Genomic DNA, 10,333 nt, shown 5'->3' on the forward strand with positions numbered 1-10,333 from the left:
GGTCCGCCCACCGCGGTTCCTCTTGCAGAGGAGCAGTGCTCACGCAACAACGCCAGCGAGCGGCACGATTCATCTATGAGCTTAATCACACAGACTATGCACACACGCACGAAGAACTAAAGGTTATATAATCACGTGGATACGGTGCCTCGCATTCAATTTCACCGCTCTCACGACGTACCACTCACAGCTATGAAGCAAGTGCCCCTGGTGGCATTTGCGGCGAGAAATGTTATTATTACTTGTTTGCGGAGACACTGTTTCTACCGATTGGATAATACAAAAAAAAATGTTCATACGTGCAATGTAAGTATAGAAGTAACCTGTCCATTTATTTATCTGTAATATTCCAGAGAAGCGAAACGAGCTGCACCAGAGTGCTGCGTGGTCGCCCTTGTGCCTTCGAGAGTGGAAATTTCCATGCACTAGGTGGAACGAAAGAATTTTCCGAAAGAGGACAAACGCCCACGAACACGCCCGTGGGAGGCGCGATCATCAGTTGGCAAAAAGATAGTGCGACAATCACGCTGACGTCGCTGCACTGTCGAAATGTTGGCTGAGTGGCGGCGCTGACGCATTCGCACGCGGTATTCCTTTGAAAACCGCCGCAAATGCCGCGCATGCGTTTGTGACGCCATTCTCGTTCTTGTAGTAGTTTTTATCAACGCTTCTATCACGCGCTCCGCACTGTCTTCCTATCATGACCGTCGTAGGGCGGGCTCGGAGCAAACTCGTGTGCCCGAGAAGCTCGGGCCATCCTGCAGAGCACCCCAGGAGCCCTTTTTGCTACACAGTGGTGTGGCTAGGCTCGCGGAGAGCTTCGAGGAGAGTGAAAAGTGCAAGGCAGCACAAAAGAAGGCGGACATCGAGGAGTGGCAAAAGAAAGCTAAAACATCTGTATATACACCCACGCATGGAAAGTGGAAAAAGCGATGTTTTGAATGCAAGGGAACCGACCACATTGCCAGGAATTGCCCCAATAAGGGCTTAGGTGCAAGGCAAAGCACTAGGCCAGCAGGACGACAACAAAATGGTCCAGTGGTCGCGATGAGTGACGGCTTCTGCATTCGGGTTAGGAATAGCAACGACAGAGAGTTTGTGGCAGTGTAAAGAGCAGAAACAACCCTCACTGGAAACGGTAACGCTTAAGAGCTCAGGTCGGTCATTAAACGCCGTAGTAGACTCATGAGCAGAAGTGAGCGTCATTAGAAAGGCAGTGGTACCTCAGTACAATGGTACGGGTTCGCAGATAAAGTTGACGAGAGCGTTCGGGCAACAGGTAACTGCTGAGTTGGCTTACGTGCCACTCATAGCTATTGAAGGAAGTCCTTACGTGATGTCCGAGGCGGTGCAGTCGGCCGTACTTTGTGCAATCACAGATAAGCTGCTAGACGGCACCGACGCGCTGATCACGCCCAACGATTACGCACAACTTCTCGAGGAAAGGGTTAAACGCGACATATCTATAGTGTCAGAGGAGTGTTCAGCAGTCGAGGAGACCGAAGCCATAGTAGAGCTGTCAGATGAGGCATGCGAGGAGCAACGGGTGATTGCGGGCGTCATAACCGCGGAGAGCAACAGCGAAGGTTCCGAGCTGGTCAAAAGCAAACGACAGGAGTTTCGTGAGGCTCAGGAAGCAGACCCGGCTTTGCGAGACGCTTGGGCGCAGGCAAAGGCCGGAACGCATGGTATGCTCGTTCAGGACGAGCTCTTATATCATCAGGAACATCTCGCGGGTCGCACCTGCAAACAGCTAGTGCTACCATCGCACAGGCACAAAGAAGTGCTGAAAATGGCTCACGATTCACCATGGGCAGGTAATTTAGGAGAACGGAAACACTACAGCGGGTGAAAAGCTCATTTTACTGGCCGCAGATGTCGCGAGACGTAAAGGAGTACTGTAGATTGTGCCATGGATGCCAGGTGAAATCACCGACGAGGCAGATAGATAGGGTTCCGATAACGCCCCTGGCCAGGCCCAGCGCGCCGTTTCAGACAGTGAACATGGACTATGGTCCATCGGTCCTATGGTACCCCCTTCGGCTAGAGGTCACCGCTATGCTCTTTGTGGTCGTAGACTTACATACCAGATGGCCAGAAGTGGTATGCCTCCGTTCACTAACGGCAAAGGCTGCATGTGACGCGCTACTGCAGATATTTTCTCAACATGGGGTGCCAGAGATAATTTGCTCAGATCAGGGCACCAACTTTACGTCAAGGCTGACACAGGACATGTTGCAAAGACTGGGGGTAACACCGAGGTTTTCCACACCTGATCACCCGCAATGCAACGGCTTAGTGGAACGCTGGAACGGCAGGTCCAAAAGAATGCTTTCTCACATAGTCAGTGAACACGGACGCGAGTGGGATAGGATGATTCTGTTTTTGTTATGGGCATATCGTGAGGTTCCACACGCGACTACAGGGCGGTCACCGTTCGAGCTCATGTACGGGCGGATGCCGAACGGGCCCCTATCCATTTAAAAAGGACTTCGTCAGGAGACTGGGAAGTTCCGGAATCACTGGGTATGCCAGCAGCGGAATATCTTGCGAAGCTCCGAAGTAGGTTGGAAGAAGCTAGCGAAGGAGCCGCCCGACAGAGTGAAGTCAGTCAGGAGTACGTAGGACGCTATAACTTGAGGGCCACAGACAAACAGTTTGTCACAGGGGACCAAGCATTGTGGCTCGAGAAGGAAGGAGAGGGGAAGCTAGTGGCAAAATGGAACGGACCGATCACTGTGGTCGGAAAACTGCGACCGTACAGTTATTGAGTTGAGCTCGATGACGGTTCACGCAGAACCATTCACGCTAACAAGCTTCGCGCATATCACACCCGAGTAACTGCAGTAGGAGTGATATTCGAGGGCGATCAGGAATTTGGAGAGGTTCCGGTCCCACCATGCGGGCTAGAGGCGCAGGCGACGCTGCAGCCTGATGAAATAGCACATCTGGAGCCCACACAGAGAGAACAGCTGCGAGACTTAATCGCGAGGCATCCGAGGGTATTCGCAAACAAGCCCGGCACTTGCAAAGTGGGAATACACAAAATACAAATCAAAGCAGGAGAGCAATCGAGACGTACATACCCATACAGGGTGCCGGTGGCGCTGGTGCAGGAAGTAGAGAGGCAGGTAAACGAGCTCCAGCAGTTGGGATTGATATACCCGGTTGAAAGTCCGCACGCGTATCCACTGGTCTGCGTATCAAAGAGGGATGGTGGCATCCGCATCTGTTGCGATTACAGGAGACTGAACGAAATAACAGAGACAGACGCATTTGCCATGAGCGTGGCGACTGATCTGTTATACCAGGTGGCGAAGGCCAAGTACATAACTCTGCTAGACGTGTTCAGGGGTTACTGGCAAATACCTCTCGACGAGGACGCGCAGGTTTGTACCGCTTTTGCCACTCCCTCAGGCCAGTACGCATGGAAAGTGATGCCCTTTGGGTTAAAGAATGTCGCCAGCACCTATCAGAGGGTCATCAATGGTGTACTGGCTCCACATAGACATTACGCTTGCGCTTACATTGACGATGTAGCGATATACTCTGAGAACTGGAACGAGCACCTGGAACATTTGGACAAGGTGCTTGCGTCACTGGCGGAGGCAGGGTTGACGCTCAACGTAAGCAAATGTCGTTTTGCACAACCAGAAGTAAAATTCTTGGGACATATCGTGGGATCAGGCAGGCACGGGGCCGATCCAGAGAAGGTTCGGGCGATAAAGGAGATCCCGGCTCCCGAAACGAAGGGATAACTTCGTAGTTTCTTAGGGCTAGCCAACTATTATAGGGAGTACGTGCCCGAGTACTCCAAAGTCGTTATGCCTCTGACCAACCTAACTGGCCGACGTATTCCGCAGAAATTACCTTGTAATACAGAGGCGCAGGAAGCTTTTGACAACGTGAAAAACTGGCTAGTGCAGGCGTCGGCGTTGCAGGCCCCAGATCCGAGGAAAGAATTTATCTTCGCCACGGATGCGTCCGATTACGCTGTTGGTGCGTGCCTGGCACAGCAGGATCTGGAGGGCAAGGAGCGCCCTATTGCTTTTCTGAGCAAGAAGCTTAGCGCGGCTCAGACCCGATAGGCCACAATAGGAAAGGAAGCTTATGCAATCATTTGGGCACTGGGGAAGTTGGACGCCTGGCTGTTTGGCGCTAAAATCACGGTGATTACCGATCATAACCCACTCAAATTTCTGACTCTAACCACTCCGCAGAGCGCGAGGCTGACACGCTGGGCGTTGGCGTTACAGAACTATAACCTGGAAATTGAACACAAAAAGGGGTGTCTAAACGCTAATGCCGATGCAATGTCGCTGTTGGTGACTCCTAACGATGACTCATAAAAGGGGCAGCGAGTTAAGGGGGAGTGCATGCTTTGTCAGCGCGTGCGCGCGACAGAGTCAACGGCGTACAAGTGACAGTGGTGCCTCACGTGTCGAGCCAGTGAACATGTGTGAATATGCGGTTGTGTTTGTGTCGCATGTCATAGATACAGTGCAACACAGTTGGAGGGGAGGTGTCGGGGTCGAACTTCGTACGTTCACCGAATACCTTCATATTGTTACCCGCCCCGCGGCCGGCGTTCCCGCGCCAACACGGAAGCGGTGGTTCCGGATGGTGGAACGACGACTGTGTGCTGGTCATAAAGGACGCAAGGACTCACGTCTCCCGAGGGGTTCAATTATGGTGCCTTACAGGAGACAGTGGCCGAGCCGGGCTACAGGGACGGAAGGCGCACTGGCGCCTTCGCTGTGACAACCAAATGCAGCGGCAACGCCGGCAATGATGCACGGGCCAACTGTATTGATGGCCTTCAGCCCAGCATTGCAAGTACGTACCCGGAGGTGCTTTCCCACGACCCGTGAACGCCTGAGGCCGAACATTCTGGGAACCGGGGTGAAAGGGAGCTGAGCGGCGGTGGCGCACAGACGAGTGGGCGAGAGGCGGTCCTCGCCGCATTCCTGCGAGGATGCGGCGAGGAGGAATCCGGGCCTGGTACTTTCAACGGCAGCCGACTGGGAGTCGAGGAGAGAGTTATTCCTGCATTCCGATTGGACTGTAAGAGTGTTTGAATGGGGAGATAGGGAATAAAACCAGGGGTGCAGCGACAGTGAAGGGGGAGAAGAGAAACGAATAAACGTCTCTATCCAGATGATGTCGAAGCGGTCGTTTCCTCAAGGTGCCAGCAGATGAAAAGTTCTCGTCTTCGGCTTCCTTGGCGGCAGCAGCTAATGTCGCGCAACCAGTGAGGCGAGTGGAAGAACCAAAGAAGAACCTAACTGTGACTCTGTGACGAACATAAATAACACGAGTTAACATAAAAGTCATAACACACATGTCATGTACAGCATGGCTTACGTGCCACGCTCATGGTGCGCTGGCGGTCATTTGGCTAGCTTGATCTACCCCGAAGGTGGTATTGCGCGACGTTACTGTGTGATGAACAGTGGCTCCGGAAGCGGGGGGGGGGGGCAGGGGGGCTAGAGCTCCCCCTGTCAGCAGAAGCAAGGGGCTCAGTCACCCCCGGTGAAACCCTGTCGCGGTTTTTTTTTTTTTGTTCTTGCGCGGCATATTTCTTTTTTGCGGCATTTTGGAATGTTCTTAGCGGCTGAGAACGTTCCGGAATGGATGGGGATACTTTAGCGCTCCGCACACCTGCGGCGTCTATTCTCCGACACCATGCAAGTCTCTTCAGCAGTCCGGCCTTATCTCGCCCAGGTGCGACTAAGTGGAGTCAACATGCCGTCAATTTCCCAAAAAGGGTCATCAGAATTGTCCGTCTTCAGCCTCTAAGCCCTCACGTCGTCAGGCGGACGTTGACTTTTGAAGTGCGGGTGCGCTCTTCATTATGCACCTGCCAGTGCTACAGAGTTAGTGGAATGGAAGTGCGTTACGAGTGAAGACTACGAAAACTACGAAGTGCTTCACTGTGGCATGAACACATCGTTTTGCCACTTTTTCAACTGACGCGGTGGCTGTTCCCCTTGTTTTATATAGTTGGTTTATATATCATTGAAAAGCTTGATCTTTATGCATTTGAAATATATCTATCATAAACAAGTCAACCGTTAGTATTTGGGGATGGAGAGCCAAGAATAAGCGCTAGCTACACGGTTAGGCCTTATTGTGCCTCAGAAGTCACCATTTTTTGAAAAATATGCTACATTTACAGCACTATTTCTTGAACAGCACTTTCAATACATATTTATCTATTTGCTCAACGTAGCAAATTTATGTCGGACTTCTACTTTATTGCTGCTTAGCTTTTGAAAACAGCCAAATTTAGTAACTTTCGCTACAGACTGTCTGGTAACTATTCGCCAGAGAAAATTCATTTTCGGGTCGTATATAGAGGACAAGATTTTCCGTCTGACTTCTCAATTTTATTAATGTACGAGCCTCTCCCTTTTTAATTATGTTCGCCAATTTTTGGCCAATTTTTGTGGAAAGCTACCGAAGTTATGTGGCTCAGTTTGCACGTAGAGTAACTAGAGCCTCCTATTTATTTCCTCAGTGTAGCGTTTTTCAATAGAGCAAGCAGAAATGCCTAACGAAGCTCGTAAATTGTCTGAATATATCGTGCCGCAAACGTCAACAAAACATCTGTAATCTTGAAATAGCGCTGATATCTGAGCATGCACAGCCTGAAATATAGCTGTTACGGTCTCCTGATATAATTATAGACACGAATCACACACAAATACTGCCGGAATACTGAGCAATCTACATTATTCCTATCACTACAACGAAAATCTTTCTCTAGCGCCACCTAGACGGAAAAAACCAAGGCGCTGAATTTGAAAGCTTCCCGTCTCTCCGACTGTGGCATGCGAAAACATTTGACTACAGAAGAATTACTTTTCTACCTTCAAACCATGCGCCACCATCTGTAAGTCTTTTTTTTTAAATGCGAATGCATTTCTTAGTCGGGCTATGTAAGGCATCCGGCGTTGTCCGCGCGCCTCTCCGCTTTTACTCTTTCTCCCATAGCTGCGGGCGCGCGCACGCTTATCCTCGCCCCTAGCAACCGGAGCAGGTGGTGCGGGCGGAGTAGCGGAGAGTGAGTGGAAAGGAGGAGCGCGCTCTGGCGTGTGAGGGCGCTCGCATCGTGGGAGCTCGGCGGAGCTCCCGTGTGTGTGGAGAGAGTGTAGGAGAGGGTAGGTGCAGTGCTTCGCCACTCCTTCTCTCGCCGTTCGCTCTCTCTCCTCCCTGCGCCATCGCCTCAATGAAGTGCGTTTGAAACGCCTTTGTAGTGTTTGTGCTGCCTTGGCACAGCCTGAAAACAGCGCGTTCTAAACGCGTTTGTGCTGCATTGAAGGCGGTGGAAATATCCCTGAGGTGATTACGAACGCACGTAGGAAGCGTTCATTAGACAGATTTAGTTGGGCGTCCGCAGCCACGTGCGTACGCAACGCGCGAGATCATGCGTACGTAGCAAAGCGCGTCTCACTGAACAGCTATAGTTGGACGGACGCAAAAGTTGAAAAGTGTATTCCAGCGTTGCACTCTCTGGAGCTGCGTGTTACTCAGCGTCGCCATAGGCACCGTCCACTGACCAGAGGGAGCTGCGTTGCTCGCACAGACCCGTCCCAAGTTCGCTGGCATTGGCCGTTAGGGGCACGCAGAAAACAGACGCGCGAACGCGTCCCCCGTGTAGCACGGCCACAGTCCGCCCACTCATTCAGGGAGGGAGACGCGCACATCGCGTTCCATTTGGAGCAACCCCGTCTCATTATTGCGCTTTTTATCCGCTAGGTTTTGCGTTCTGGCGCTGCAGTCACACTCGAAAAACTCGACTGCACGGTGCCTATACGCCAGCTTCTGAAACCGCCACCTCGGCCGGGAGGGGTCGGCGCGCGTTCGTGCGCGCGTCTCTCTTCTAGCGCGGCCGTGCAGCTACGAAGTCGACACAGTTACCCATTGTGCACGCGAATAGTCAACGTCAAATTGTTCACTAGTGGGTCACGGATTTACAGGATTGTAATGCAAGCAAGCGTCTATGGAATCGTCACCTTCTGTCGGTTTTGTCTTGAGGAGAAATAGATGATATTCTGCTAAGCAATGAGGACGACGACTGCTGATAGGAGGCAGCTATTTCGACGACCTCGAAGACGAGCTGAGGCGCAAAAGCGAACGGGAGCTGTTCAGGTACCGGTCCCGCCACGGCCTCCTGGACATTGAACGGATTGACGTTGAACTTTTTAAGCTGCAGTTCAGGTTCGAGAAAGAAGATTTCGGCGAACTAGCAAGTGCTCTTTTATTGCCACAAGCAGTGGTCAGTGCGCAGAATGTGACTGTTCCTGGGCAAACTGCTTTGTGTCTTACTCTTCGACGCCTCGCCTACCCAAACAGACGGTGCGATTTGGAGAACATTTTTGGTCTGCATGCCTCCGTCATGTCTACTGTGGCCTCAAAAAATGTTTTGCCACATCACCAGTAACTTCGGTCATCTGCTGGACGACTGCAACAACCATAGTTGGTTATCGCGCCGCTGCCTCGGCACGCTTGCAGAAGTAAGTTTACTTTGACACTTTTTACATAACACAGTACTAACTGAAATCGAGTCGAAATGCGCACGTGCATTGTCTCACATATCCTGTGGACTAATCTAATGTAACATTGACATACGAAAACATTGTTTCATAAACACAGTGTCTGGTTCGTAGTCTGCTGTTCCCGTGTTCTGTTTAGCACAGCTTAAAAAACACGACCGAACAGGAACTTGTCTTGTTTCGTGTGAAAAAGGCATGTTCCTTCACGATTACGGAATCGATACCGAAAGCGGCGAGTCAGTAAATATAAAATTTCAAAATCCAGTGCTTAGATGACCTTGCATATTTTAGAACAGCAATTGTTAGCCATATCGACACACGTTATGTGAGCTACAGATTTGTTAGAAAATGTATAGCTAGTGAATGCAGAGGAAGCAAATTGAAAAGCCTTTTTCGCACTTATTTTTCTGCAGGCTGTGGCAAGGAAAGGAGCGCCTCTTCGCAACTATTGGGCGTTCATCGACGGAACGGCTCGACCTATTTGCAGACCGAAACGAAACCAAGAACAGTACTACTCGGGGCACAAGAGATGCCACTTTGTAAATATCAGTCTGTCATGTGCCCGAACGGCATTATTTGCCAACTGGATGGACCTTACCCCGGAAGACGACATGATGCAGGCGAGGAAGGATTTTCTTTTGCAGAAAAAAAAGTATTACCTGTGTAGTACTTGCACAGGCAATATGAGAGTGCTATTACCCCTGCAACAATCACCCCTCTTGAGTCATGCCACTTCATTGTGATTCTTATTTTGTCGCAACGAATTGCATGCCTCACCTTTCGTGTCCTGCCTCATTAGGTTATCCGTTACATTTTTTTGCCACATTCTCACAGATTATCTGTTACATTTTTTGTCACATTCTCACATACTGTGTAAGTATTACTCAAGACGAATCTTTCATAAGAACACTGCGCTTTAAAGGAGATCCGTAAGCCATTGAACAGCCTGAGTTACTCTGTGCTCGTCCAATAAGAATAACAATTGATGCATTTCTATTTTTCAGGAATTCTTGAGAGCAGCGGACTATACTCGAAGCTCGAGCGGCTTGTAAAGACGACGACTTCGTGATATACGGGGACCCGGCGTATCCCCTGCTGCCGCTCGTAATGAAACCATATGGCGGGAACACCTGACACCAGCACAGCAGGCCTTCAACCGTGGGATGAGCTCTGTTCGCCAAGCCGTAGAGTGGGGCTTTGGGAAAATAGATGGCGAATTCGCGTTTCTGGATTTAAAAAAAGATCAGAAGCTTTTATGGCAGCAGTTAGCCCAAATGTACAAAGCTGCCACAATTCTGGCTAACTGCCACACATGTATGTATGGCAGCCAGGTTTCAGAGTATTTTGACTTGCAGCCACCTTCTTTGCGTGAATACTTGAAGCAAAGGAGCCCGTAATTTGCAGCACATGCACATTATTTATTTTAAAGCAAACTGGTAAGCGTGCGAAGCTGTTTCGACCGAAGGTGTAGAGTATATTATGCGAATTTTTTCCATTGTATTTATGTCCTCAAAGTTTTCGTTTGCTTGACTGTAAGACCAGTTTTGGCGCGTAATAAATGGCGTAACAGTACTGCTTTTTCGTTTCATGATTCGTGAAATGTGGCACATTTGCACTCGCAAGGCAGAATTAGGTGACCAGGCTGCTGCGTCCAGTATTTACACAGCCTTGCAAATTAACTTTAAAATCATACCAACGTACGTCTCTTTGTCAAATTCCCCGGTTTGTTAGTGTACATTCTATGAGGAATCAATGCAAAAAAAAAAGCAGCTGTG

General features: G+C 50.2%; 1 pseudogene; it reads left to right on the forward strand.

The window, feature by feature from the left end:
- The first annotated feature begins 1,336 nt into the window (after nt 1–1,336).
- LOC125758765 (uncharacterized) lies at nt 1,337–10,104 on the forward strand (annotated as a pseudogene).
- The last annotated feature ends 229 nt before the right edge of the window (nt 10,105–10,333 follow it).

Source organism: Rhipicephalus sanguineus, chromosome 6 (assembly GCF_013339695.2).
Source record: "Rhipicephalus sanguineus isolate Rsan-2018 chromosome 6, BIME_Rsan_1.4, whole genome shotgun sequence".
Taxonomy (NCBI): Eukaryota; Metazoa; Arthropoda; class Arachnida; order Ixodida; family Ixodidae; genus Rhipicephalus; species Rhipicephalus sanguineus.